Here is a 27,086-nt window from a genome sequence, read left to right on the forward strand (position 1 = left end):
ACATCGAATAAAATTCAGGATGATCAACTAGAAGACCTGGGCGCCCAGACCAGAGAGCTCCCGGTTTTGGTTCAGTCGCCTGCCAGCTGCTAGCTCTTGGAAAAGGAGATCAGTCAGTCTGTCCGCTCTTTTCTCAAATGGAAATAATAGCCCGTCTACCTCTTAGTGTTATTGTGAGGATTAGTTATTGTGGAAGCTTAGGGTGGGGCCTGCACACAGCAGTCAGTAAATGCTAGTCCTCGTGGATCGTTGTTGTGGTCGTGGGGACACGAGCAGTGGGCCGTGAGCACATCTAAGACGGGCACCTCACGGGAAGGAAGGGATTCCCGGGTGGTCCCTGCGAGTGGCGAGACTGGAATTGAACCTGGAAAGGAGCAGTGAGAACAGCTGCCGTGTGTCGGGCGCTTACAGCAGACCAGGGACTGTTCTGAGGACGCGATGTGCGTGATCTCTCTTGAGTCCTTTGAGGTGTGTGCGGATACGATCTCCGTCATTTCAGGTGACAGACGAGTAGGACTCCACCAAGCAGAGGAGGGAGCTTAGGGGAAATGGGCAGCGGTCCGGGGATACGAGGGGACGGCAGGTCAGTGCAGTGCCCCCGAAGGGACATCAGTGTGGCTGCAACAAAAAGGGCGTGTGGGCAAGTGGTGTGAGGCAAGGCTGGAGAAATAGGCAGGCCAGGCTGACACTGTCATCTGGATGACTTGTTGGACCCCCAACCCAGGACAGTTCAGCACCGTCTCGACAGAGCTCTGGCCGTCCATTTCCCACTGTCTCTGATGAGAAGCGGATGTCACCAGGCTCTTCGTTGGGATATCAGGCCTTCATCTATGATAAAAACATGCCAGACGGTTCTCGGGAATTAACTGAAGAAGCTATTCCAGAAAAGACAGACACACAACCATTAGCCTGTTTCTTAATTGTCCAGTTCAAGGGATTTTAAACCCCAAAGTGAAGCCACGTAAAGATGAGCTCAATGCCAGGCTCAGAAGCACGTGCCCAGAAGTGGCTATGTCTTGACTCTGTGGCCTTCCCTGGCGATCGCCTTCCTCCTAGGCCTGTTCGGGTGTCTTTTCAGTCCTATGACCCAAAGCAATGAAATATGGCCCCGACTTGCCTCTCACCCTCCTAGGGGATAAAAACAAGATACACCTATAAAAAACATGCAACCGGAAAATCAGATGAAGTCAACAAAGCCGTACAGACCCATAACCCAAAGCCCAACACTCGAGTCCTTTCCGTGGTGTAGAGCTGGCGTTTGAAACACTCTGGAACCTCCTCACTCTCAGGAGCCCCAAAGCCACCAGACCAGGTGTGTGACTCGTTTGCAGACAGACCCCTGGGCGGACCCCGCTCAGCCTGCACCTCACACTCCCTCCTGTATGTGATCCAGCAAAGACTGAGCTCATCCCCGCCTCTTCCTCCCCTCCCTTGCCCCGTGTACCCCCTGGGACTTTCATGAATAGCATCTGTTCTTCCAGTGACTTGTGACGTTCCCCCCTTCTCTCTCTCCTGCCATTCACCGTGCTTAAAAAAAGCATCTGACGACTCCCCATTGCCTGGAGGGTAAAGGAAAATCTATTTGGTGTGACTTTTACAGTCTGGCTCTAGGCTGATGCTCCTGATTGACCTGTTGCTCTTTACCGATCGTCTCCCCACCCTGCCCAGGCTTCGCTTGGACATCTCTGAATTGGCAGCATCCTACTCTTGTGCTTCGGGGCCATTAGTGAGTAAAATAGGGGCGACCTGAAGGCAAGCACCGTGATCCCACAACAGTCAGTCTGATGGCAGAGATGGCTACTGAGTGACCAATGGCCGAGCGGTGTCTATGGTGTGGAGAAGCTGGACCAAGGCCGTAAGGGTATGGGGCTGTACTTGTTTGTCGTAGGGACCTCTCCTGTGCACTGTTCGATGATGCAGATTTCGGTTTCCATTGAAATAAACGCCCCACAAGGAGAAATAGAAAGTCCCACGAGATGTGAGAATTATGACCCGAAACAGTTGGAGCAAGGAGCTGGAGAAGAGAAATGTATGTAGGGTTGGAATGCAGCACAGAACGGGGGGGCGGGGGGACTCCAAACAAAACCACCCAAGCCCAGTAGGCTTGCCATTTAGGTTTGAGCCAAAAGAGCAAGCTTGAGATCAGTCAGCCTGCAATCCCCACGTTCCGAAGGCAGGAGAAATGCTAAAGTTAGCATGCGCGGCTTCCTATAAACGGGGCGTAATCTAAACCAGATAGTCTCCAAAGGACACTTGCAATGTTTCCTGGCCCTGGGCCAGGCACTTCAAAGCCCCGTTATCAGGGAGCCGTGGTCCCTGGGCTGGGAAAGTTGGGCGATGCTACGAGGAAATGTCAGCTCCGGGTCACAGTTTCCTCTCCTTTCGGCGCGGGGAGGTCAAGGCCGCGGGGCTGCCCACGCTCCGCCGGCCGGCCGAGTGGCCCACTCCGTGCGCGCTGGAGCCCAAGCCCACCTCCAGCTCCGTCAGGAGTTAGGATGCTGCCCTCCCGGAGGCAGGATCTGAAGCAGCGTCCCCCGGCTGATTGATGATCCCTCTCCAGCAGTTTGACTTTGCCAGAAACCCTTCAGCCTCTGTAATGAAAAGAGTGCAGAGCGACTGTGTCCTTTCCCCCCTCGCTCAATGCTCCCCGCGGTCCGTCGGCTGCCAGCACTGGGCACCGTGCTGTGCAGAGGATCGTACATCAGCATGCTCCTGGGTCGGGGGGTCCTCGAAGGCTCTTTTGAAAATATGAGGACATTGCACAGTTTAATTTGCTTCCCCCTCATGAGTTTTCTCTCCATTTCTCAGCAGCCGTGTTGCTCCAGTCACCATGAACTGTGGAGCTGACCTTCCTCAAGCCTAAGAACTCTGTCACTGGGGACCAGATGTCCCCTTTGTAGTTCAGTGGTCACCGAGCAGGCCAGTGTCCCAACTCTCAGGCACAGAACTGTGTCCAAGGGAGACAGGACATTGTCCTTCGCTGTCCTGACCTTGAGGAAGCATCATCCGAGAGGTTAAGGTGACTCACTGGCTTCTAGGAAATTGTCCTTTTTTTTTTTTTTCTTTTTTTCTTTCTGGAATTGGTTGATTTTTGATTCGGGGACCTGGGTGGAAAGAGGAGAGAAATAAAAAGATAAGAGGCACCAATGGTGAGGACAGTGACTCCACGCCGGGTAGTAGGCAGCCTTGAATTCCAGATGGGCCTGAGTGGCACCTTTGGGGAGAGAGGAGGTGTCCCTGAGTGGATTCATGGTGATGTCCCATCGTAAGCACTTGTCACAGTTGGGGGTTGTCTAGTACGTATGTCATTAGGGCAAATCCTTGGAAAAATCATGAGGTTTGTCCTTAATAATCATTTCTCATGCTCTTTCCCCAGTAAGGTGTTAGCTGGTAAGGCTTAAGGTTGTGACCTCTCTTAGGGATATTGGCATCTTTTCAGAATTCTCTTCTTTTTTAAAAATTTGTTTGAAATATTTAAAAAAGCAGCTTTATTGAGGTTTAACCGATATACAGTAAATTACACATATTTAAAGTGTACAGTTTGATAAGTTTTGACACACATATGCCTACGAAACCATCACCACAATAAAAATAATGAACGTATCCATTATCTCCAAAAATTTCCCCATGCCCTTTTGTGATCTCTCCCTCCCCCCCCCGAATCACCCCCAGTCTGCAACCCCCGATCTGCTTTCTGTCACTGCGGATTAGTTTGCATGTTCTAGAATTTTGTATAAATACGATGCATGCCCTTTCTCGGTCTGACTCTTTTCACTCAAAGTGATTATTTTGAGATCCATTCATGGGATGCATACATCAATACTTCATTCATTTTTATTGCATCAATATGCCACGACGTGTTTATCCAGCCCCTTGCTGATAGGCGCTGGCGTTGTTTCCAGCTCGGGGCCCTTGTATTCTGCTGTGAACGTTCCTGTCCAAGCTTTTGAATGGACATATGGTTTACTTCTCTTAGGAGGGTCAATACCCAGGGGCAGGACGGCTGGATCACAGAATGCTTAACGTTTTAAGAAACTGGAGGCCTCACTTTTAAAGAAACGATCAGAGTGTTTTCCAAAGTGGGTGAACCATTTTACATTCCTACCGGTTCCTCCGCATCCTCGCCAGCCATAGCAGAGTCGGTCTTTTACATTTTAGCCAGTTTAATATGCATGTGGTGATAGCTTATTGAGGTTTTAATTTGTGTGTGTCTAATGACTGCCGATGTTTAACACAGTCATGTCCTGATTTCGCTGTTGGTGGGGCTGTAAATTGGTGTAGCCACTATGGAAATCAGTGCGTGTATATGTGAGCTTAATTAAAACAGCTCCTGGGTAAAGACGAGTGCTTTAAGGATTGACTTCTGATGATGGTTTTGAAGGGCACCAGGAGGTGAGGAGTGGAACAGAAGTGTCCTTGGTAGACATGTGGATCCTGTATTTTTGGTTTCTGTGCCTGGCAGTGGACGGTCTCACTCTCTCAAGCTCCAGCCCAGTGAGGTGCTGGACTGTAGATTTCATTTTACAGTCGTATTTCACGTGCACTTAGAATAAATAACTCTACAGATCACACAGGAGAACCCTGTATGGACGGCTAGGTGCTAGCTCACGTGCCAAATTATGGCTTTCAATTCAGTGATAGTGAGGATCTTTTAAACATTTTAAACTGCCTGTTTTATAAAACGGGAGAGAAAATTTAAAGGAAAAAACCACCCATCCAACTCCAACAACAGTATTTTTTCTCACCTTTATTCTTTCTTGCAGTCCTAAGATTTAAAGTAAAAATGAAAGTCTCCTTCTTTTTGTAGAGGGAGCTTAACCACATGGCGAAAACGCGTGTGGGACTGAGCTTTTCGTGTGTTTGTTTTCGCCGGCCCCCGGAGGCACGGGGACAGACAGGCCCGGTCGCTCGCGTCCCGGTGGCGCAGGGCAGGACCGCTGGCCGAGCACCCCCTCGCCTCCCCCGCTCACACGGCGTGTGGGCACCGGCGGTGTAACCTGCAGAATCTTCTGGGCGGCGTGCGCTCCGTGTTCCCCACCCCCCTCCCCGCCGTCTCCCCTGGCTCAGGGCATCTCAGTGCGTCTGTTGAGGCCGCTGCCCGCAGCAGGTGTTGCTCAGACGTGTGGTTCAGGCAGAAGAGGCAAGAAGAGAAAAACCCTGCAATGAATTAATAAATTATATAGAATATTAGAAGGTGATAATTATACGGCGGTGTTGGGGTCAGATTGCCTGGACCTCAGCTCGCCTGGAGGGCGAGCCCGGTATCTCCACTGCTGTGTGTATTTCTCACTGTTAGGACGCTGTGGCTGTTGCTTGTTTTAATGAAAATGTCATGAGTCTGTAAGGAGGTGGGGTGGCGCCCTCACAGGGAGGGGGTGCTCTTCTGGGAATAGGAAGAGTCATGGTCCAGGTGAGAAAATGGTGCGAGGAGGGCCAGCATGAAATGCTGAAGATGTTGAGATGTTTCAAAGGCGGCTGGCTACCAGGCGGGGGAACCTAACGCGGTGGCTTCTTTGTCGAAACAGGCCAGAAGTTAGAATTGAGGAGCAGAAAGGGGGTGTCCATTTGTACCAGCCCCTTGGGACCCGAGTACAGGTGTCTCAAAAGTGTATCGTGGGGACAGGCTGAAAGGTAGGATCCAGGCCCAGATTCCCTGTGTTTCTTGCTTTCTCTGTGAAATGAAAGGATTTTGAAAATTTAAACTATGCCAAGGGGAAGCAACAGTGTTGAAAGGAAAGCAACTCCCCGTAGGGGCCGGTGAAGCAGCAGGTGGGGATTAAACTTAGGGAACTCGAAGGGGAAGGGCAGACGGGAGTGCCAAGGCTGCATTCCCATCACCTCCTCTCACCTGGAGACTTGCTGAAAATCTCCAGTTGGCAGGCCTGGCTCCCGTTTTATCAGGAAAGCTGAGACCCCTTTGTGAGTTCTCACGTCTTCCGCTGAAAGACCAACTCCATTTTCAACGCTTAGCCTGATGAATGCCACACCCGAGCTTATCACTTGCACGCAGTTCTCTGTCGTTGGTGCGTTTCCCCACAAGGTACATCGTCAGAGGAATTAACTTGACTGATTCAGCTCGGCAGCCGTCGGTTGTGGTGCCTTTGACCCAGCCTGTCTTGGCTCTTGGCTCGTGAGAGCTGATGGTGCCCGTCACTTCCCAACTCTTCATTCAGTGACATCACACTGGCAGCTGGCAGCTGACCGCGGTGGCGGCATTTACATGCCACAGAGCGCGCCAAGCTGTGCAAATCAGGGCTTTGCCCCTGAGGACCCGTCCACCTGTTAAGCATTTACCGGCACCACCGCAGTCCTAGTTGTTTTTCCCCACTTTTAATAAAGGAAAAAATAAAATAAAATAAAATAAAAATCTTTTTCTTAGGGGTCCACAAGGGAAACAATAAAAAAGTGTTGGTTCTTTGGATGGTTGCTCAGCTTCACTCACAAAAACAAGAGAAGCGTTTGCTCAAAGATACTAAGCGCCATTTCAGGATTTTCTAGGTATCTCTGTGTCACGTTTCTTTGGATGGCATGATGAAATATTTGGAGTGTTTTCTTCTCAGCCAGAGAAACCCTCTATCTTTAAGACGGGATGAAGGCAGATAATTTATTTAAAATTTCCAAGCTCCAGCTTCATCACCTATCAAATTAGAATAAAAATAATTTCACATGTGAGGCAGCTTTGTAATTTGTGAAACTCTAAAAGTGGGATCTACTATGATTAACCTATCAGTAGGTGGTAGTATTTTATTGGCCTTATGTGGATAAACAAGTGGTTGTTTTTTTTGTTTTTTTGTTTTTTTTTAAATAAAAAAGCAATTATGGCATTATACAATAGCTAAATATTTGGTTGACCAGGCCCTTCCTTTTCTGAATGGTCCCAGAGGAGGTCTTTTAAGTCTCAAATGAATAATCGTTTAGCATTAACGTTGGGATCAGGGCCACAGTGTGTGCTTAGCCCATGGCCGATTGTCACCCCGTGCGATGGAAGATAGTAAAACATAAATACACGCGGTTTACAGGGCAGTATAAACAAAGGAAGGACGCTTTTCCACACTCACCTCCCTCTTTCCCACCCGGGGCCCTTAGCCTGGCTTCCTGCTCCAGCCGCCCTGGAGCATGAGCCCTGATAAGGGCCCGGCGACAGGCGTGCACTCTGGTGGGGACGCCTGGTCGCCATCAGCCTGTCGTCCAGGCCACCGGTTCAAAGGGCTCTGACTTCCTCCTTTATCTCGGGAGCTTCTCCCCGCTCTTGTCACCTGCGCCCACCCAGCCCCAAGTGTCTGCTGTCAGCCGCAGGCCCATTCCCTCCAGGTTGTGGATCACGTAGGTGGCAGGACCTCCCTCGCTTTCCGCTCCCTTGGTGTTTCGGATGGATCGCGGGCGTTGTGGCCTCGTAACGGCCTCGTTGGTAGTTGTTTGGGTTGTATACTGGCCGTGGACTCTGCTGTGTCTCCCCCTGCCAGCTTTCCTAGCCTCTGTTTCCCCACTTAAGGTGGCTGGAGCTGTTCTTCGCCGGGGCGCACGTTCCTTCTGTGCCCAGGGGTCTCTATCAGCAGACGCCCTGGTCTCATCGGCGCCTTTTTTGGGACAGTGCGTCTCACCGGGGAGGACGTTTGGGGTGAGGAGGTAGATCTGTCCACCTCTCTTTGCCTTGCCCGTGTGCGGGGTGGGGGGGGGCGGGGCTAGAGAGGAGATTTGTCTGCCTGGAAAAGCCTTCTGCCCCGCTTCTCGAGCTGGAAGTTTCCCACGCGCCTGCCTCTGGGAACTGTCACCTGTCAGAGAGTAGTCGTTGCTGTCTGCGTAAGCCACCCCCCCCCCAAGCTTGATCAGAAATGAAGGTGATGTTTTCACCTTCCTGTGCTACTCTTCGGGCCTCTTGGTTGGCTCTGATCTTGGGTGTGGGGTGGGGTTTCCGGGGGACATGGGGACCAGAGATGCATGTCATTCCTTGAAACTGCCTGTGGGTCGAGCATCGTTAGAATTTGTCTCCCCCACCCCGAAGGAGCCACAGGAAATGAACACATCAATGTGAAGAGTGTGTACTGTGGGCACAAATGATTTTATTGTCTCGGTCACTGCTCTGAAAGCTAAATGAGCGCGGCCTAGGGGGACAGAGGCCTGTGAAGGAGTCGCCTGAGCACAGCATGGCGGGACCACAGCTGCTGGAGGAATGCCATGCTTCAGATAGATCTGCTTATCTGGGCAATCTTCTCGCAAGTGGCCAAGGCCGGGGCCAACTCTGCGGTGTCCGGGAGTGGTGAGGTTTGGGTTGTGTGGGCGCAGGAGGAGAAATAGGAGATTCTCATTCTCCGGACACTTCTTATCAGATGCAGAGTTGGAGGGATCCAGATAAACCTGGCAGGAGCCACACATCCGCTGAATTATGTGCCCCCATGGGAAAGAGCTGCCCTTGAGAACTTGGTCTTTTTCGGTGCTCTGAGGACCTCAGTTGCTGACTGTACAATTCCTGGAAGCGTCCCGACAGCATGGATTGATTATGAAGATAGTGTTAGTAGCACTGGAGTTCCGGCGCATTAGATCATTAGAGCTCTTCATTGTGAGAGGTGGTTGGGACGTTTGCTGAAAGGGTGATGACATGAAAGAAGTTCCATTTCCCCCAAATCTGCTAAGATTATCACAGCATCACCTCCAAGTGGCTTGCACAACAGCAGTGACTTTCCGCAGATCTCGCTGTAGTCAGTGTTTCCATAAGCAGTCGCTGAGAGTGGAGAGACCTTTCAGAAGGCTGCTTTGTTTCCGTGGCTGGGAAAACGTGGCAAGTCTTTATAAACGTGGAAGCCAGGGCACAGCTCTGGGGTTGGAGCGCTGCATCGACGGGAGGAAACGAATTTTACTGAGCACCTAGTAGGTGCACGTGTGATCCCATTTAATCTTCCCAACAGCCAGTCAGTTATCATCGCTCCCGTTGTAGGCCACCAGGCAGTGAACGAGTAGGTGTTTGTGTGAGCGCAGTGGGTCTAGATGTCAACAGCCTTTCATTGAAAAGGCAAGTCCTGTCTCAGGCACAGCGGAGTGAGGTTCACCGTCCATCGAGTTGCTTTTATTGATCGTCTCATGCTCCCAGTGCTTCTCGGCACCCTGGTACCGCCCAACTCACTATAAAGAATCTATAAATGCATAGCGTATGTATTTTCCCAGCCCGTGGATTGCTAGAGTGGATTTACTATCATGACTCCCACCAAAGTTTCTGATATTAAAAAAGAAGCAATATGGCAGAAAATGTTAGATGGCCATTGCACTTGAGTGGAGGTGGGCTCTTTGGTGGTAAGAACTGAGCCTTAAATATCTTGATATCCTAGTGCCTAGCATATTATATATATACATATATATATATATATTTTTTACCCTAGTGTATTAGGAACTTAGTAGATATTTAATAACTAGTGTGAATAAGTGAATGAATTAATGAATGTGTTTTTTCATTGACTTAATGCTATGGCGAGTTCCTCCATTTAGAAGCCTGTAGAGATCAGGTGTGGCCAGCTTGACCCCTGGTGTCCTCTGTCCTTACAGATGGGTCGGTCTGCCTTTGTGCTTATGAAGCTTTTTGTTTGAAGGGCATCCTGCTCCCTTGGAGTCCTTTGTCTCACAGACTTTTCCCCTCCCAGGATGGTTGATATCACTTGAGAAATTCAGTTCTTAAAAATACCATGTCTTCCAAAATAGGAAGTGAGCTCATCTTGGTTAAGCTGTGTCCCTGTTACAGATTCTCGACACTATCCTGTCCTGCCATCTCTTTTGTCTCTTCACTGATAAGAGGGAGAAGAAAGCAACAGCCCTGTAGTGATCCCCATGAAACATCTCGGAAGTTTTCAACACTTAACTTAGTTATTAACACCTCTCATGGAGCAGAGCCTTTGGCAAAATGTGGGAAAGTGGCCCCTTAAGTGGAAAAAATGAAGAAAGGGGAAAAAATGAGATCAGTGAAAATGAATATAGTAGCACAAAGCTCCAAGTGATTCAAATTTCTGAAAAGCACAGTGATGATAGATAGATACAGGGAGTGCTGTGTTGTGGGTTATTTTCTGAAACCCCAAACAAGGGATTTGGAAAGCTCCAAGGCAAGTCTGTCTCCGAAGCTTCCCCTGAGAGACCTTGCAGGGAGAGCCAATATCTGTAACTATTTTGAGAAGGTCACCCATTAAACAAGAACCTTGTGCACTGGATTCACGTGGGGCTAGCATGCAAGGTCATGGACATCCATGAGTCAAAATGTTCCCGAATGTGGAGTGTCTACAGCCAGTTGGACCCTGGTTAGCTTTCTTTAGGAGTTGGAACATCATCCTTACTCCTACAGCCTCAACAGCTGTAACCAAACACTAGACAGGAGCTCTCCAGTGGATCTAGAATTATCCCATGTTGAATGGCAGATCCATTTTGTCCCAAGGAATGCTCTCCAGGGCAGAGACGCGTTACCCAGATGCCCCCACACTCTCTTCTGGGTCAGTGGTGGTGAAGGAGGCATGGCCTGATGGTCAAGTCCAAGAGCCTGGTGTTTCTCGAATTTCAACTTGGGCACATGGTCTAGGAGCCCAGGGCCAGCAGTGGGCGAGCCAGGGTTCTGGACGCAGAAGCCTGGAACTTTGCTTGAGTGTAGCAGGCAAGGACACGAGGGAGGAAGCAAAAAAAACATGTAGGTAATCCGAATAATAAACTTCATCAGATAAATGAATCTAAAGTAAATTAATACAGAATTTGTTTGGTCGTCTTCCAGTCTGTTAAAAGGGAAAAAGTTCTTTCCTGTATTTGCCTAGGGAGCAAAGGTTCTCTCTCTCTATTATTGAAATGGTTATGCTACGTTCATCAGGAATTTGATTACTTAAAAGCCCATCTTCTTAACCATAAGAATTGAAGCTCTGCTAGCCTATGTTTGTGTTTCAGTTTGTAGAGCTTTGGTTGTCACTTTGAATGAATAAACAATTTAATCCTGCTTCATAATAATAATATATAATCTTTCAGTCTACTGTGTTTGACAACCTTCCCAGGATTTGAATTTTAAGAAACTTTCTTGACCTAGAATTGGCTTAGGTCATTCATATAGGCCCTGAAATGCCTCAAGGATTTGCTTTCTCTCCTTGTGAAGGGAAATTTTATACTTAAGGTACATGAGAAGTGCTGTCAAATAAAGAAATAATAACTATATTCTATTTACATATACGTATTATTAAAATGGATGTTCTAGAGATCATATAAAAATCTCCAGGAGTCTATAAATTCTAATATACTTTCATTTATAACTCTAATTGTAACTCTGGAATGTTGTCCTTTGCAAAAAGGGACAGGATTCCATGTAAATTGCCTGGTAATTAAATCTTTAACTGTGTCATTTTTAAGTTTCTTTTTGTCATATAGAGACAGTCACTGCTTTGTTAATAATGCATTTACATTTGCAAAAATGTTACATCTTCTGAAAGATCTGTGGAAAGGACTGACATTTTAAATTATATATTTCTGAGAATAAATTTTCATATCATTCCCTTGAACTGGATGAGGCTTAATAGAACTCTGGGAAACATCTGAATTTACAGAAATACTGGCAAGAAAAATCAGGAGAGACAGAATTTGTTCATAGAATTGAATAAACTGAAAATAATTATAGTTTTTGTCATTTTTTTGTTGAAAGTATTGCTGATTTTTAATCTTTTTGTTTTCTAGACATGAGGAAACGTGCTTCTTTTCTTAAAGCAATTTGATAAATTATACTTTCATGAGCAATGTTGAGGCATTTATAGTTTTCTCCCTACCCGATCCCTCCGGAATTTGGAAACTCTTAATGATGAATATTATTATTCGCATGGCACTACATTTGTTTGCATAAACCCAATAAGAATCTGATTGCTTCATAACAGGACATTAAAGCCAGTTTCCAAGTGTAGTTTTATTAACCAAGACTTTGACAGGAATGTCATGTCTGAGAGAGACATGCCAGGACTCTGGATGTCACCAGAAAGCTTTAAGGAATGAAGATTGACTTTGAAGCCTATAGGCCCTTTGGAGAAACAGCCTGGTACCTTGCTTGGTCACGTGGTTCATGGCAGTCTTTCCAGGTAAGGAATGAAGGTTGCTTTCCTGAAAGATAGCAAGGAGGAACCTCAAGACACTTTTGGGGACCTCAAAAACTTGAGGAATTCACCCAAACCTATAGGTATTGCAGGCAGAGCCTGATGGCAACTGTGTGGCTTCGCTTCTTCGCCCCGAGAGAAAACTCACGAGATTCCAGCAAAGCGGATTTAAAAAGCCTATATGATCAATTACTATTCCTGTTGTGTTTATGCAAATAATCAGGCCAAACTGGAACTCAACTTAATAAATAAATTAGTCTTGATTTGTCTCTTTAATGAAAATGAGGGTCATCTTTGGGAGAAAATTGTGTCTCAGTGGAAACCACAATACCCAATTGTAGGTAATGAACTCTAATGCAGTTAACTGTCTTTAAAGTTTTATTTTAAGGTTGTATCTGTGTATGCCATACAGACCTCAGCACCTGCTGTCATCACCAGAAATACTCTAACTGCAGATAATCTATCAGATTGTCACTGTGTGGTTTCACTCCAGTGGAAGCCTTACATCTGGAAATCTTCTCTACGGGTTTATGATTTACTATATATATTAACCTTTATGTTTTGTGTTCTTCTGTTTCATAGAATGTGCACCTATGTCCCTGTTTACCTAATTGCTTACTCACACAGTATAGGCCTCACTGAAGAAGCCATCTACATCACTGTGTCCTGAAAATAAGGCCAACTGTTTGGACTTATGATTGAGTCAATGAAACATGGATGGTCTATTGGCTTCACTTAAGACTGCTTTCCCCTTTTTGGCTCCCTCCTTCACTTGTCAGACAGGGAGGACTTCAGGACTCCGTCCCCCATCAGCAGGAAACAGTCAAAAAAGAAATGATAGCCCTTTTCCCTAAAAGGGTTCAGAGCCAAAATCCATAAGGGGAAAATATAATAGGCCAGAAATAATACAGTTCAACAAGACACCTTCTATAGAAAACTAATCTTATAGATAAGAGATGATACTAATGGGGGAAGTGATAGTGGGAAAGGGCACGTAGTAAGAATAGAGCCCCAGGTGTTTAATAATTATTCACCTTACTAACTGTAGATAAGAAGTTTTCTTACAGCCCAGCTGGCATGGCTCAGCACTTGAGCATCGACCTAAGATCCAGGAGATCGTGGTTTGATTCCTGGTCAGGGCACATGCATGGCTTGTGGGCCTGATCCCCAGCAGGGGGCATGCAGGAGGCAGCCGATCAATGACTCTCATCATTGATGTTTCTGTCTCTCCCTCTCCCTCCCTGTCTCTGAAATCAATAAAAATATATTAAAAAAAAGTTCTCTTACAGACCTTGGGAAATTAGAGGGTGAAACAAGGCTGTAAAAAGATAAGAGCCTCTGCGGGTCCATTACTCAGAAAAGAAATACATTTTGAGAACAGATCAAGGACAGGATATGCTTTGATTTGGTTGCTATGCCCAGACCCTACGGGAGTCTGCCTCAGGAACGCTGACCATTCATAGAAGTTTAGCCACCTGGTTATCAGACTCTGAGCTCCTGAAGGCCGGACTGCAGACCCTCCCCCCCCATCCCTGTTACACTTGTAGCTCACAGTTGCACAACTTACCTTCTCCCTCACTGGTATATAATCAGCCAGCTGGCAAGGGGAGTCAGAGCGGAATTTCCAGGGTGACCAACTGCTCTCGCATTTTGCAGGCATTATTGGAATAAACACTCACATATGATTCAACCCCTGTCTCTGCTTAATTTGGCTCAAGTAGTGACAGGCAGCCTCACACCCCTCGTGTCCGGTATAAATCTGAAACACAGGAACAAGATGGTATAAACTGTGTACATGTAAAGGAGAGTCTAACCTTGTCTACATTTCAGGGAAGGCTGCCATGAGGAAGGGAGGTTCGAATTGGGGTCTGAAGGGTGAACAGAAATCAACTAGATGTTGGAGGGGGTGCAGTGATGGAGAAGAGAATTATAGGCAGAACCAGTGTGTGCGAAGGTCCTGTGTCTGTGGGAAACATGAGGGTGTTGGAGGTGCTCACAGCAGCTGGAATGCCAAGTAAAAGTAGAGAGTGATGTGAGAGAAGACTGGAGAGGAGGTAGGCGACGGCCATGCAGGGCCTGAAGCCTGTGCAAAGGATTTGGATGTTTATCCTCGGAGCCAGGGGAAATGAAAGGAATTTTAAGAAAAGTGCTGTGTGCGTGTGTGTGGTATGTGTGTGTGTAAAGATCACATTGGCTGCAGTGTGGAGAATGGTTGGAGAGGAAAAAGAGATGTGGGAGGCCAGTCAAGCTTATTGCAACAGTCAGGGTGAGACTTGGAGGGAGCTAGAACGAGGGCGGTGGCATTCAAGATGGAGAGAGACTCACCTGTTAGAGCCAACAGGACTTTTAGGTAGATGTGTTCAGCAAGCATTTGGGATTCAGGAAGGAGATCTAGGTAAGGCTAAAACTTGGGAGTCATCAACCTATAAGTAACTGTCAAAATGCAGGTGTAGAATATATGTATCTACTAAGCAAGGAGGAGCGTGGAGGGTAAGAGAAGAAGGGTTGGAGACGCAAGCCTGGGAAGAGTCGGGGGGGCCGGGAAAAAAATGCTCTTCAGTTGGGGCCTCTGAGAACACTGGAAGGGACATAGTTTTCAACCTCCTGGAGAAACTATAGAGAACCACTGAGCGTTGGGTCTTCAGGAAACACGTATCTCTCTTTACAAAATCAAACGTTGGGTCAATGAAGAAGCAAAACAACATTAAAAATCAATCAGGTAGATGTTCAGACAACATCCGACATCCAGCTGGACTCATGTTTGCCCCACTCTTTCCCCCTTTTCCCCTAATATTTTGGGCATAGGGCTAAAATCTCCCCAGAAATAGGATGGACTACAATCAGAAGAAAAAAAAAATAAGCAGGAACCCACCAATAAACCTAATGACTTTAACAACCAATTCTTGTGTCTCCACCTCCCTGACCCATCCCATATAAAGAAAGGACGTTGACTCTCAATGTGTAGACTCACTGATTTGGACTAAAGTCCCCGTTAGACCTGACTGGGAATGCAGTGCTCCCAAGAGCCTCCCCAGCATGTCGCTAGATACTTAAGAAGGCATTTTGTTTTTTTCACTGGGGTCACATGGGGTCCTGAAACCTTGAGATGATGTTTAACTAATTGAAATCTTGGAGATGTTGCTGTTGGTGATTTATTGAGAAGTTTATTAGCCCTCACTGGCCCCATTTCCATCAACACATAGTTATTACATATCTGTTATTTGTAAGACACTGTTAAACACCAAGGTGGCTACGAAGGAATAGAAGTTCCTGCTTCCTCCCAGCCTGGCCCACAGTCTCTTCCCCTCCTGGGACTTCTGGATGCCTCCAGCCCCCAGTGATATCACCCTCCTTTGACCACTTGGGTTTCACATGCTCTCCTAAGATCTGGTTTTAGCAAGACGATGCCTCAGATGCTTGGACTCTGCCGTTCTTCTGAGACAGGACTTGGCAGGTTAATTGCAAATTAATCAGAGCCAGATGGACTTAATCAGACTTGCAGAAAGATTTTGGAAGGATCCGGACTCACCAAAATGTCCACCAGCCTGGAAACAGTCCGATACAGATAACAAAGGTTTACAACACTCGGGAGAATTCTACATTATCTCTCAACGAGGACCCAAAGCTTTCTGATATAATTGAACCAAAATATTGACTTCCCAGCAGAATAGAGCATTCTTAGACCTACGTGTGGGGTCATCTCTCTCCCATGGTGTCTAATCCCATTCTTGCTGTGGGATCTGAACTTGGTTTTCACAGGCTGCCTGCGTTCATCTGTCTTGTCCAGGCTGGGCCCATCCATGCAGAGTCTGAGAGAAATCTGCCTTTGGGACCTTCTTCCACGCTCTCGTCTTCTCCTGTGGATTCTGGGCTACTGAGGTGGTTCCTCAGGGGCCACTCTCAGTGCCCATTTGCTCAGGGCTCTGTCCTCTGCTTTCCAAGGTGGCTTCTAGTGAGCTGATGGAATAGCCTGTGTTTAGTTCTTAACAGCTGAGAATGGTTGGCTATGTTACCCCTCCCTGGGACACCTACACCTGGAATTACAGGGCTGTGTCCTGGAGCAGCGAAACAGATTTCAGAGCAGCATTTCAGAAGCTCGATGGGGAGATGCTGCGAGGTGCAGCGGTGGCCTTGCTCCCGGTGGCCAATGTCCCCTGAACAACATTTTAGTAGGTTTTCTTCCCTTAGACTCAGGGCGTCAAAAATTAGTGCTTTCGAAATAAATTTGGTGATCCGAGATTCCAAGTATTGGAGTGATACCTGCTTAACTTTTAGGGGCCGTCTGTCTTGTTTGGTCGCAATTTGCCCTTGTCGGTTACCTGAGTTTTAGTCATGGCCCCCGTCAGGCCAGGTAATTGAATTAATAGACATCAGTTCTGTTTATACATTCATTTGTATTTAATCACACTGATTAAATTTAGTTCAGTGGCAGACTGTCTAGAGTTCAGCTTCCCACCCCTTCTAAGCATGAGCACCTAAGAGTATAGCTAATCCCAGCACAAGTTTTTCTTTGCGCCCATTTTCTCCTGTGACTTTGTCTCTTTCTTTGCTAGATCTGGCCCTCCGTCCTAGGCCAGGGGTGCTCTGACCACAGGCGGTGGGTGGGATAGCAGCTGCACTGCACCAGGGATCCTGCCAGGACTGGACCAAACGAGGGAGTGGGTGGCCAGGGCTCAGAGGAGGCTTTGGAGTAGTGTGGCTGGGACGGAGCACACAGGTCTCGCCCGAGCTCTCCTGCAGGGCGGCCTGGCCCACGCTCCCTCCTCTCCCTCCCTCCCTGTCTGCCCTCCTCCCAGGCTGAACAGCCACCGAGTTATCTCCCTGTGGTTTCTCCCAGTCCGTTCACCTCGAGTTAGTCATCTTTCCCCGAGTTTGTTCTTGGATGGCGCTCATCAGCTATGTCAGCTAACCCGTGGGTCGCATTTCACGGATACTTACGTTTACCCAGCGATGTATAGACGCCGCCCACTTTATTATAAAACAGGCACCCAGCTAAGTGTTTTGCATGCATCTTCTTACTTAACCCACAGCCTGTCATGGGTTTTATGGGGAAGGATGTTGAGGCTGAGGGAGATGTAGAAACTCAACTGGTGCAGTGTTCCATGGCCTCAAACGTGTGTGCTCAGCACGTCCAAGTCTGCAGGAGCCTCTGTCTCATCTCCCACTCCTCCCGTGGTTTTCTACCGTTCAAAGTGTCACAAGGGAAAAACCATAGGGAGGGAGAGGAGTCCACCTGGGCCTTCACAACGGGGTGATCTGAATGTTCGCAAGGTGTGAAGGCCCCGATGTGGCCACTGAAGGCACCTAACGCGTGCTCGGCAGAGACTCACCGGAGGCCTGGAGGGACGAGCTGGGCTTGTCCACCCCATCCACACAGAGTCCTGTGTTAGGTGATATGCTGCTCAACGTGACTTTCTTTTTATTTTTGAAGATGAACTTCCATATTTATTTATATAAAAAGAGGGATGGAGAAGAGGGAGAAGTGGAGAGAAGAAAGAAAAGGATCCTATAGATTTGTTGACTCCAGGGTGTAGACCCTCTAAGGAAAGCTCATCAGCAAATTCCCCGGGCTGCTACATCCATAATTTATTTATGTGCGGAACTTCTACCCACAGTGTCACCAGTTGGAGCCCAAGCCCAGGGATAATTTTCCTGGAAGAGCACAAGGTGTTAGAAATGAGTCCTGGCTTCCACAGGTAGTCTCATAAATCACAACGGAGAGCTATAATGTTCGATGCCCTGCAGCGTTTTTCAAAGGCGAGTAGTGTCAATAGCAAAAGAACAAAGAAGAAAAAACGTCCACGCGCAACCTGAACGTGACGTGGCTCACGGCGTCTTCTCGTCTCCATGACCTTTGCCTGTGGTCGTGTTGGCGCTGTTTCTGTTAACGAGACAATATGCAGCCTTTTAATACTAAATTAGAGTTAAATGGGTTTGGGAAGATTTCATCTGGGAAGTTAGATCAAAGTGTTCTTTAAACACGTCTCTGAATTTCTTTGCAGTGTCTTGGGCCAATGTTATTAAAATATAAAATGCAATTAAGGGCAAACTGGAGGAGGGAGTTATAGGGATCCAAGAAAAATATTTCTTAATTATGTGGTAAGCCTGTTATGTAACATCCCTCTTCCAAGACCAGACAACTGGTAGGTGGTTAATGTACACATGTGGGAGTGGACAGGATCCAGCTACACCTGGGAAGCAGAATTCTGGCTGTGTAATACATGGCTGTGGGTAGCTACGTTTGAGGGGCGGGGGTGTCTCATCCTCATAGGAAGAGGTAACGCATCCTCAAAGAGCTGTAATCTGTGTCGTGGGAATGTTAGCTGGAGAACCCAAGCTCTCCTTAGTGTTTGGATGTGTCTGGGCATTTCTTAGAGCATCCAGAGGCCTACCCAGTGTTTTATTTGCAAAAGGGAGTATGAGAGATGGATTACAAAAATGGTCCCTATTTTCTCTCTCTCTCTCTCTCTTTACCCAAACTCTTTGCAATGTGAGTTTGCAGCTCTTTCCATCAAGGGATAGAATCTAGCTCCCCAACTCTAGAAAGTAGGCCGTCCATATGGCTTGCTTTGGGCTATAGAATGTAGGGGAAATGAAATTACATCAGGACTAAGTCTAGATATCAGGAGACTGTGAGTGCTTCTGTCTTGGAAACTCACCACCGTGTGAACCTGCCTGGGCAGGCCACTGGACGATGGGCATGTCAGCCTTGTCACCACAGCTGACTGTCGGTCAACCACTGGACATATGAGACCATCCTAGACCAGCCAGTTGACCCCAGCTACATGATTACGTCCAGCTGGAGGTTAACTGAGTCATCCCACTTCAGCAGAACGATCTAACTGAATGATAGACCCATTACCAATAATTAATTTATATTTTTCAAACTACTGCATTTCGGGATGGTTTGCTATGCAACAATACATAACTGATGCAGAGACAAGGTGTCTTCTGGGAAAGCAAGTATCCTAAAGGTCAGGGGCACAAACATGTTGCAAATGACACAGTTTCATTCTTTCTTTTTTAATGCAGAGTAATAGTCCATTGTGTACATATCGCACCTACTTCATCCATTCATTTATCGATCGACACGATTGGCTTTTATGACCCCATCTGAGTAGACTCCAACACACCATTGAGGGTATTTATGAATAAACATCGCTTTCCGTGGTGTGCTGGGCATATTGATAGTTTGAAGTTTATCTTCAAAGTAATGGTTTTCAGAGAAGGACCATTTTGTAACCTTCAAGTATAATCAAAATAGGCATGTTTGACGTTTAAATTTCAGCCCTGAATTTGTAGAGAGAATAAAAGAAATCAGCTGCTTTCATGAACCTTTGAGAGAGACTTGTTTTATGGAGTCAGAGCTGAGTGGAACTTTGCCCCGACTGTAGCCAAGGGTGCTTACTTAGGGCAAGTATTTCATCTTCTTGGAGATGTCTAAGGATGGAGGCTTTACCCCATATTCTAAACAGGTACCTGATCATCCTCAAGAAGGCCCTTCCTAGGGTGACCTGAACGATTTCCAACTGTCATTTAAATCTGTCCCCTTTGTCGTGTTTTTACAGATATGAAAAGAAATTGATTGGCGCTCCCCTCTTAGCTACTTTCCCGCTTTGACAAAAGATGTTAAAAAGGTTGCTTGAGTACCCAATTCCAGCTTCTTTAAACATAACCTTTCATTATCCCATAAAGAGAGAGATTTGCAGTTAGGCAAGCTGTCGTTGGTCCCCTAAAAGTCCAATCCTAAGACCTCTCCGTTTCCAGGTGAGAATGCCCCTGGTCGGTTTCTGACAACTTCCCTTCTTGATGTCATCCGTGTTAGATTTTTATTTATTTGCTATTATTGTGTTGAGAACCGTTACAATGAGATCAACCCTCTTAACAAATCGTTAGGTGTACAGTGCAGTTCTGTTAACGGCAGACGCGGCCACACGGGCAGATCTCCAGAACACATTCCTCTCGAGTGTTGCCCATAAAAATCCTCCCTCCACAGAGAATCTCCTCCCACTCCTAGCATTGGCTAGTTGGCCATTGAAGCCCAGAGAAACATGGGGAGCCACTGAGGTTTTGGGGTTTCTCTCTCCCAGAAGCTACCGTTGTCTTAGCTAATGTAGAAGTTATGACCTACGTGGTGTGATGGTATCAAAATTTATGACACTGACTTAGCATTTGGTTTAATGGCAGTGGGAGGTGGGAAAATCGGTATCGGAACCTGGAAAGGTAAAGAGCCGCGGCAGACAGTGGCCAAACGTTTTGGCAAAGCCATCGTGAGAGCTTGGGGAGCAGACAAAGTGAAGACACAGTGTATAGAAAAATGCAGCGTTACTGGCGTGTGTTGATTGTTACTGGCTTTGCTTAGCTGGTTTTTCTAAGAGATGAGCCGAAGCAAGACTTGGCCGGTTTGCAAGCAGAAAACAAAAACAAAAACAAAAACAGAACAGCAGTGTGGGGCCTCGACACACTGTAGAAGCCAGTTAGTTATTGCTCAACTCCACACCATCGGCCGATGGAAAGAGCTGGTGACAAAGGCCTATTAAGACTCAGCTCTGTTGCAAAGCTCTCGTGAAAGTGGGAGACTTGCCACCCTGATCTGATGGCCTTAAGAGAACTGCCATTAGGTTGAGAGAAATATTCATGGTGGTGGGGGGGGGGTGGCAAGAAATCAAAGAGAGAAAGAACTTGAGAGTTTCATCTAGCAAAAGAACATTGGGTGTGTTTGCTGGCACATGGCACCGAGTGGGAGCAGATAGATACGAAACCTACCAAGTTTCAAGGAAATCCTCCTGCCAAAGAAACCAAGAGTCTGGCCGAAAAAGCCTTGTTGATTTAAGCCTTAGGTCTCTTGGGCTGCCAAGGGGAATGGGCAGGAAGTGAACCATGGAAACTGTATTGTCCCAAAGAGACCCATTTTGTGTATTTCTCTGGAGGATAATAGTTAGGGAAGTCTCTCTCGGGGAGCAGAACCATGGAGCAAAAACAGTGGACAAGGGAATCCTCTCCACGGAGCCTCGCACCTGGGGGGGGGAGCTGAGTTCCAGCCGAGAGAGAGTGGATGTGTGGGGGCCTGTGCCCACTTCCAGATGTGGCTCCGAAAAACTGCCCACGTGTGGTTCTTCTCTTTCTTAATCTGCTGATTGGCGGCCTTCCCCAAGACCACCTGGGAAACCAGTGAAATATCAGAGTTTTTCTGTGATAGCAGCTTTTTTAACACCTTAACTGGATGCTACCTAGAAGGAGTTAGGTTTCGGAAACACGTGTTGATAATTTCTCCCTTAATAAAACTTCGTGTCTACTCAAGACACAAAGAGAAGAAAACTGCCTAAGAGGCAAGTCCTAAGAGGGACATGTCTTCTTTAGAGACCTGCAAGCCACAGGGCACTCCCGATAGCCTAGGCAAGAAGGGATTCTCGTAAGAAGGGCAGTGAGGTATCTCAAGAGCCTGATGCGAATTAAAAGAGCCAGAAATCTAGAAGGAAAGGAACGTGACCCACCCCCCCCAGGCTTAGCAGAAGGGTTTGCGAGCTTTCTCTTTGGAGAGCTGCTTTTAACACTGGGCTCCGGCGACTGAGGGTCTGTGTTTCCACCTTTCCTAGTCCCAGGAGAGGCCAACTCACTTCCTAAGAAACAATCAGATCCCCTCCTGATGTGTCTGCGTAGGCTCCATTTGAGGCCTACCGCCGATCTCCCATTTTCAGCTTAAATTTGTCGAGTTCCTTGCACCACCCTCTTTTAAAGATGTTTTCCAGGCCTTTCTCATGATCCAGGTTGCTTTCTTGTGAATGCAATCCATTCTGACAAGGTTCCTAAGATGTGGTGCCGCAGATGTGGCCGGGCAGGGCACAGGATGCAGGAGCTCTTCCTTTGATCTGATAATGGAAACTTCTAGTCCATTAACTGCTCTAACAACCATGTTGAGCTGGGAAGCTTATTTTGAAAATGTAGTCAACTAATTTTCAAAGGTTTCTTTTTTTCCCTTTGCTTCTTAAGCTCTCCTCCCCCCTCCCCCCCCCATTCTCCACTTCTCCTCTTTCTCTTTAATACAAACTTGTTCAAAGAGGCCTTGCTTACCTTGCTGCTTGGCCACGGACTTCTCCGAACCATAGCACAGACCTTTACCTGGATTCGATTTCACGGTTGTTTTCCACCCAGGTGTCCAAATGATATAGACTATTTTAATCTGAAGGTTCTTTCTTTGCATAAAAGTTTTCAGTATAAAAGCAAGTCCCTCTGTACACTTGCAGAAACTTTGGAAACGCTGAGAGGTCCAAGGAGAAATGAAAAGTCAGCTGCGGGTCCCATTTCTTCGGGCTAAAGGAATGCTTCGATGTAGTCATTCCTTGATGTGATCTCATTTCAGATAACAGCTCCGCATGAAGGCATCATATATCATATTTCGACTTGTACAATCTTTCCTTTTTTTTTTAAATTTACACGGCGCGAAATAGCTCCCCAGGATCTGACATAGTTGAGCCAGCCTCTTCTGTGAAGACCAATGCACCGAGACTCCAGAGCGCCCCCCAGGGTCTGTATCGATTCCTTATCTCCAAGGACCAGAAGGACGAATGGACTGGCGGAAACATCTAGCGATCGGCCAGTTGTTCTGGCCACACGATGCAAAACAGCCAACTTCAGAACTGAAGGGTTATGGAAACTGAGCCCCAAGGCCAAGAGATGCAGCCAGACTTTCCTGGTAGGAATCTTTCATTCTTGTTCATATGAACCTATTTACATGCGTTGGGGGGGGGTATCTGCGGAAGGAAATCTCCCAGATCACTGAGGACTCCAGCCCTTTCCCAATTAGGTCAAATTTGCTGTTTCTGTCACTTTCAACAGAGGAGAACCGGAGGCCTCTGTCTGGAGCTGGTGACTCAATTGCTCCTATTTGAGTGTGATCCACGTGGCATTTCCCGTGCAAAGCATGAGACCACTGTGTCCCTTTAGTCACAACTAAGGGCACAGTAGCGCCCTTTGCTCAGTGGGAGATGTTCTCTCTGCATTCTAAGGATATTTGCTGTGCAGATCTTTGCAAAGATGGAACAAAGGGTGGCCTTGCTTGTAAGACGTGAATGCAAGAGATCTATGAAGAACTGTTTCCAATACAACTCTCCAAGCATTCAGTCTCCTTACTGGCTCCTAATTTGTTAGGAAGTAGGTCCATGTAGTTATTAAATTCAAGAAGGCTCACGTTGCTGCACTACTCATTCTGCCAGGAGACCCCTCTTAACCCACATGCATCCCTGAGAGCTGTCAGATGCACGGCTTTTCTCTTCATGAGATGGAGACAGCTGGTCAGTTCACTCCGTCCAGAGCATGAGTCACACAGATGGATTGTTCTGGAAGCTCATAGATCAAATAGATGTTCGTGAGCTACTCTTGAACCTAAACTTCTGGTCACAGCTCTTGGGAAAGTGATGGAGGAAAGACACTTGATTTCCAGAATTCTATGAATGAGTTATTCACGTGTTCTGGTTTTGTGTAGGGACCGCTTTTGTCATATGTGGGTTTTGGTTGCACGTAGTAAGACTTAAGCGTTGGGCTGAGCTTCCCATTCATGGAACCTGGGGCCCAGTGTTCTGTATCGTGGCACCAGGGGAACTTTTCCACACATTTCCTTGCAGTCTTTGCAGGTCTTGTGCGCCCTGGGCTTTAGGTCTCTTGTTCCTTCAAAGAGAATTCCCTCCCCCTCTCCCGAAGGAGTTTGGTTTTCATCTACGACTGGATCACGTTGGGCGTTCTCTCTCCCATTTCTGGCAACCGCAGCTGGCAAACTCGGTTAGCTAATTACATTTCTTTGCGTGGAACTGTGGACCTGGAGGCCCTGTAATAAAAGGTTCAGATCTGACACACCAAGGGGAGAAAGGAGCAGAAACAACAAGCCTGCTGTGAGGTTTCTACTGTGGGAGGGTGCAGATGCACCAGCCTTCTCAGCATCTTTTGCAGACAGTGACCACTGTTTGAGAGGGAGCCAGCTCCGACCAGGAGTTAGTGCCCAGCGGTCCCGTGAGCGTTGTCACTGATCTGAGACACGGACTGACTCTGAACCGAGTCCTCTTGTGATGTTTCTGAATCCAAAGCAGGGAGGGAGGTGATCACCGGACCCCTCCCCCCAACAAGCCTTCCCTTGTAATGATGGGCTTTGTTCTGGGGCATACATTTCTCAACTCTGCTCTTGGGCTTGGGGAGCTTGGCAGGCTCTCTCAAGCTCTGGGGCGATCTGAATCACACCTGAGGCTGATGGGTTGCTGACATATGGAGCTTTAATTAAACCAAGCTGAACAGGGGAGCATCTGGAAACCAGGGCTGGGCCTTTGGAAGGGCCCGAGTGGTGCTTTTTTATGTGTGTGTGTGTGTGTGTGTGTGTGTGTGTGTTTTTCCTTCAGAGACCATGTTTATCTTTTCTACCAAAAAAAAGTTGGAATAACATGAATAACCGGATTGAACTTGGTCAAAATGTTGTGTCAAGAGAGATTTGTTTTCTTTTGTGAGTGTTACAGGCAGTACTTGAAAGAGTCGAAGTGTGATTTGGTCATGAGAGCAGCTGTTTGCAGGGCGCATTACTGCTCTCTCCACAGAGCATCTCTCCCAAGATTGATTTCTGTTGGCTTTGAGGGAAGGAGGCGGAGGACCGTTAAGCCAAAGGTTGCCCAGAATCTCATACCAGAAGATTTTCTAATCCAGAACCTGCTCCAGATGACCATTGTAAAGGTTTGGTGATGTGAACCACGCCTCCCTGCTCCGGAAAGTGAACTATCTATAAAACCCAGCCTGTTATTTCCTTTGACTATATGAAAGTCAGGTGTAGCCTCTGGATGGGTCAAAATTGGACTGCTACTAAATTCCAGAAGACTGTTTCAGAGTATGTTTCCGTTTATTAAGCTGTTTATTCTGATCTAGGCATGGTGTTTGATCCTAGGGATACAAGTATTCATTCCCTCATTCATTCGGCTCATACTCATGGGATAAAGTGGTCAACATGGGCAAGCACACGTTCTCTTAGAGTTTACCCTCTAACGGGAGAGTCAGACAATTAAAAAGTCCGTAAAATAAACCAATCTCATCATTTTAGGGAATGATAAAAGGATCGAGGAGAAGCAAAATTAAGATAACACACCACATACACCTTGGTTTATTTGCTCCTTTGCCCAACAGATGCCATCGAGGGCCTCCCCTCGCCAGGCACTGTGCCAGGCCCCTCTTCCACGGTCTTTCTCATGCCCTTCTGGTCAGACCAGAGAAAATGGGCCAGCTCTTCCAGACTTCTGCAGGCCATTGACTGCCTTGACTGCAGGGTGTATGTCTTAACCCTCTAATGCTTGGTATCAGGCTCCATGCCAGTTGCTCTCCGGGCATTAACTCAGTCTGCACAACAGTGCGAGAGGGAGGTACTGATGTTACCCCCATTTTCTAGATGAAGCAGCTGTGACGTGGAGAGGATTAGTTGCTTGACGAATTGCTTGTCCAAACGTGTATACACGGTCCGTGGGTGGCGGCACTAGAGTTGGGCAGGGCAGTCCGATTCCAGAGTCTTCTCAGGGCACTTCTGGGCTTGTTAGGTCTCTCTCTCCATTCAGACAGTTAACTGGGCGCGGGGCACGGGACGTTGGTACGGCTGGGCGGTGGGGAGCAGGGCCTGCTGTTCATGCGAGCGCGTGGATGCGTGTGCCTTATCGACGAACACTTGTCCCCCCCACTTATTGTCCACCATCTGTGCCACACCTGGAGGCGCTGAGTGTTTTCCAGAAATATAGATGATTCATGCAATTATTTTCTTATAATGCCTAACCTCCCGGAGGAGGGACCAGGGGGTTAGGTTCACGTACAGAGATCGGTTATGCTTTTAAAGGCATCTTAATTTGCCGAGCTGGAGGAGGCCAGGCTGCTAATTGATTCGCTTGTTTCCGAACCCGCTAATTGAGACTTGGTCCTTGCTCACACGGCCCCTTTTGGCTTCATCCGTGCGCCCCGGTGGAAGCTTGCCAAAACCAGATGCTTTGGGGTGCAGAGCTAAACAGTCTGGCCGAGCATCTGGACACGTAACGCAGATGCCGTTATGGAAAAAGGAGGACCTTCCCTCCCAATTAGGGGAGACCGTTCTGGGGCTCACTCCGTCGTTACAAGCTTGTTCTCTTAAACAGCCGCACCGTTGCGAGTCCACAGTATAAGACGATTTTTGTTTTGGAAAGGGGAGTCCGCGTATTCTTAGATGTTATTTCGATTACAAACAAATGCTCTCAAGCAAGCGCTTGGCAATGATGCGTTGACTCCGTTAAAGTAGCTCATCCAGGACTAGGCTGAGTGGGAGAAAGTCTCATGTGGATTTTGTCGTTGTTGTTAATCTTCACCTGAGGATATATATATTTTTTTCATTGATTTTTAGAGAGAGTGGAAGGGAGGGAGAGATGGAGGGAGAGAGAGAGAAAAAAACATCGATGTGAGAGAGACACATCTATGGGTTGCCTCCCGCACGTGCCCTGACTGGGGCCGGGGATTGAACCTGAAACCAGGTACGTGCCCTTGACTGGGAATCGAACCTGTGACCCTTCGGCCCGTGTGCCGATGCTCTAACCACTGAGCCAAACCGGCCAGGGCTCCTGTGGGTTTTAAGGACCCCTTTCAGCGAGGTGAGGGCTGCCATACAATTTGCAGAGAGACGAGCAGGGTCAGTAAAGGGATTTCCGACCGGCCGGCGAGCGCTGTTGAAATCTTTGGGTTCCCTCCGTGCTCCGGTCAGAGCCCCACTAGTGTCTTCCCTGCGAGCCTCTGTCTGCTCGGTGACCGGCTGCCCGGACCGGTGCTTCTACGCACACGGGGCCCAGCGCAAGGCGGTAAACATTTGTTTTTCATTTTCAAAGCAATCTTTCCACATTGCACAAAGAGGGAAACAACAACAACAATAAAAACCCCACGTTACTCAATCTTCTGAAGTAATTAACCAACCATCCAATTTTTGTTTTGTTTTGTTTGCAAAGTGAGCATAATGACCTACCCTTTTTTTTCTTC

The sequence above is a fragment of the Miniopterus natalensis genome, chromosome 21 (genome assembly GCF_054644295.1).
Source record: "Miniopterus natalensis isolate mMinNat1 chromosome 21, mMinNat1.hap1, whole genome shotgun sequence".
NCBI lineage: Eukaryota > Metazoa > Chordata > Mammalia > Chiroptera > Miniopteridae > Miniopterus > Miniopterus natalensis.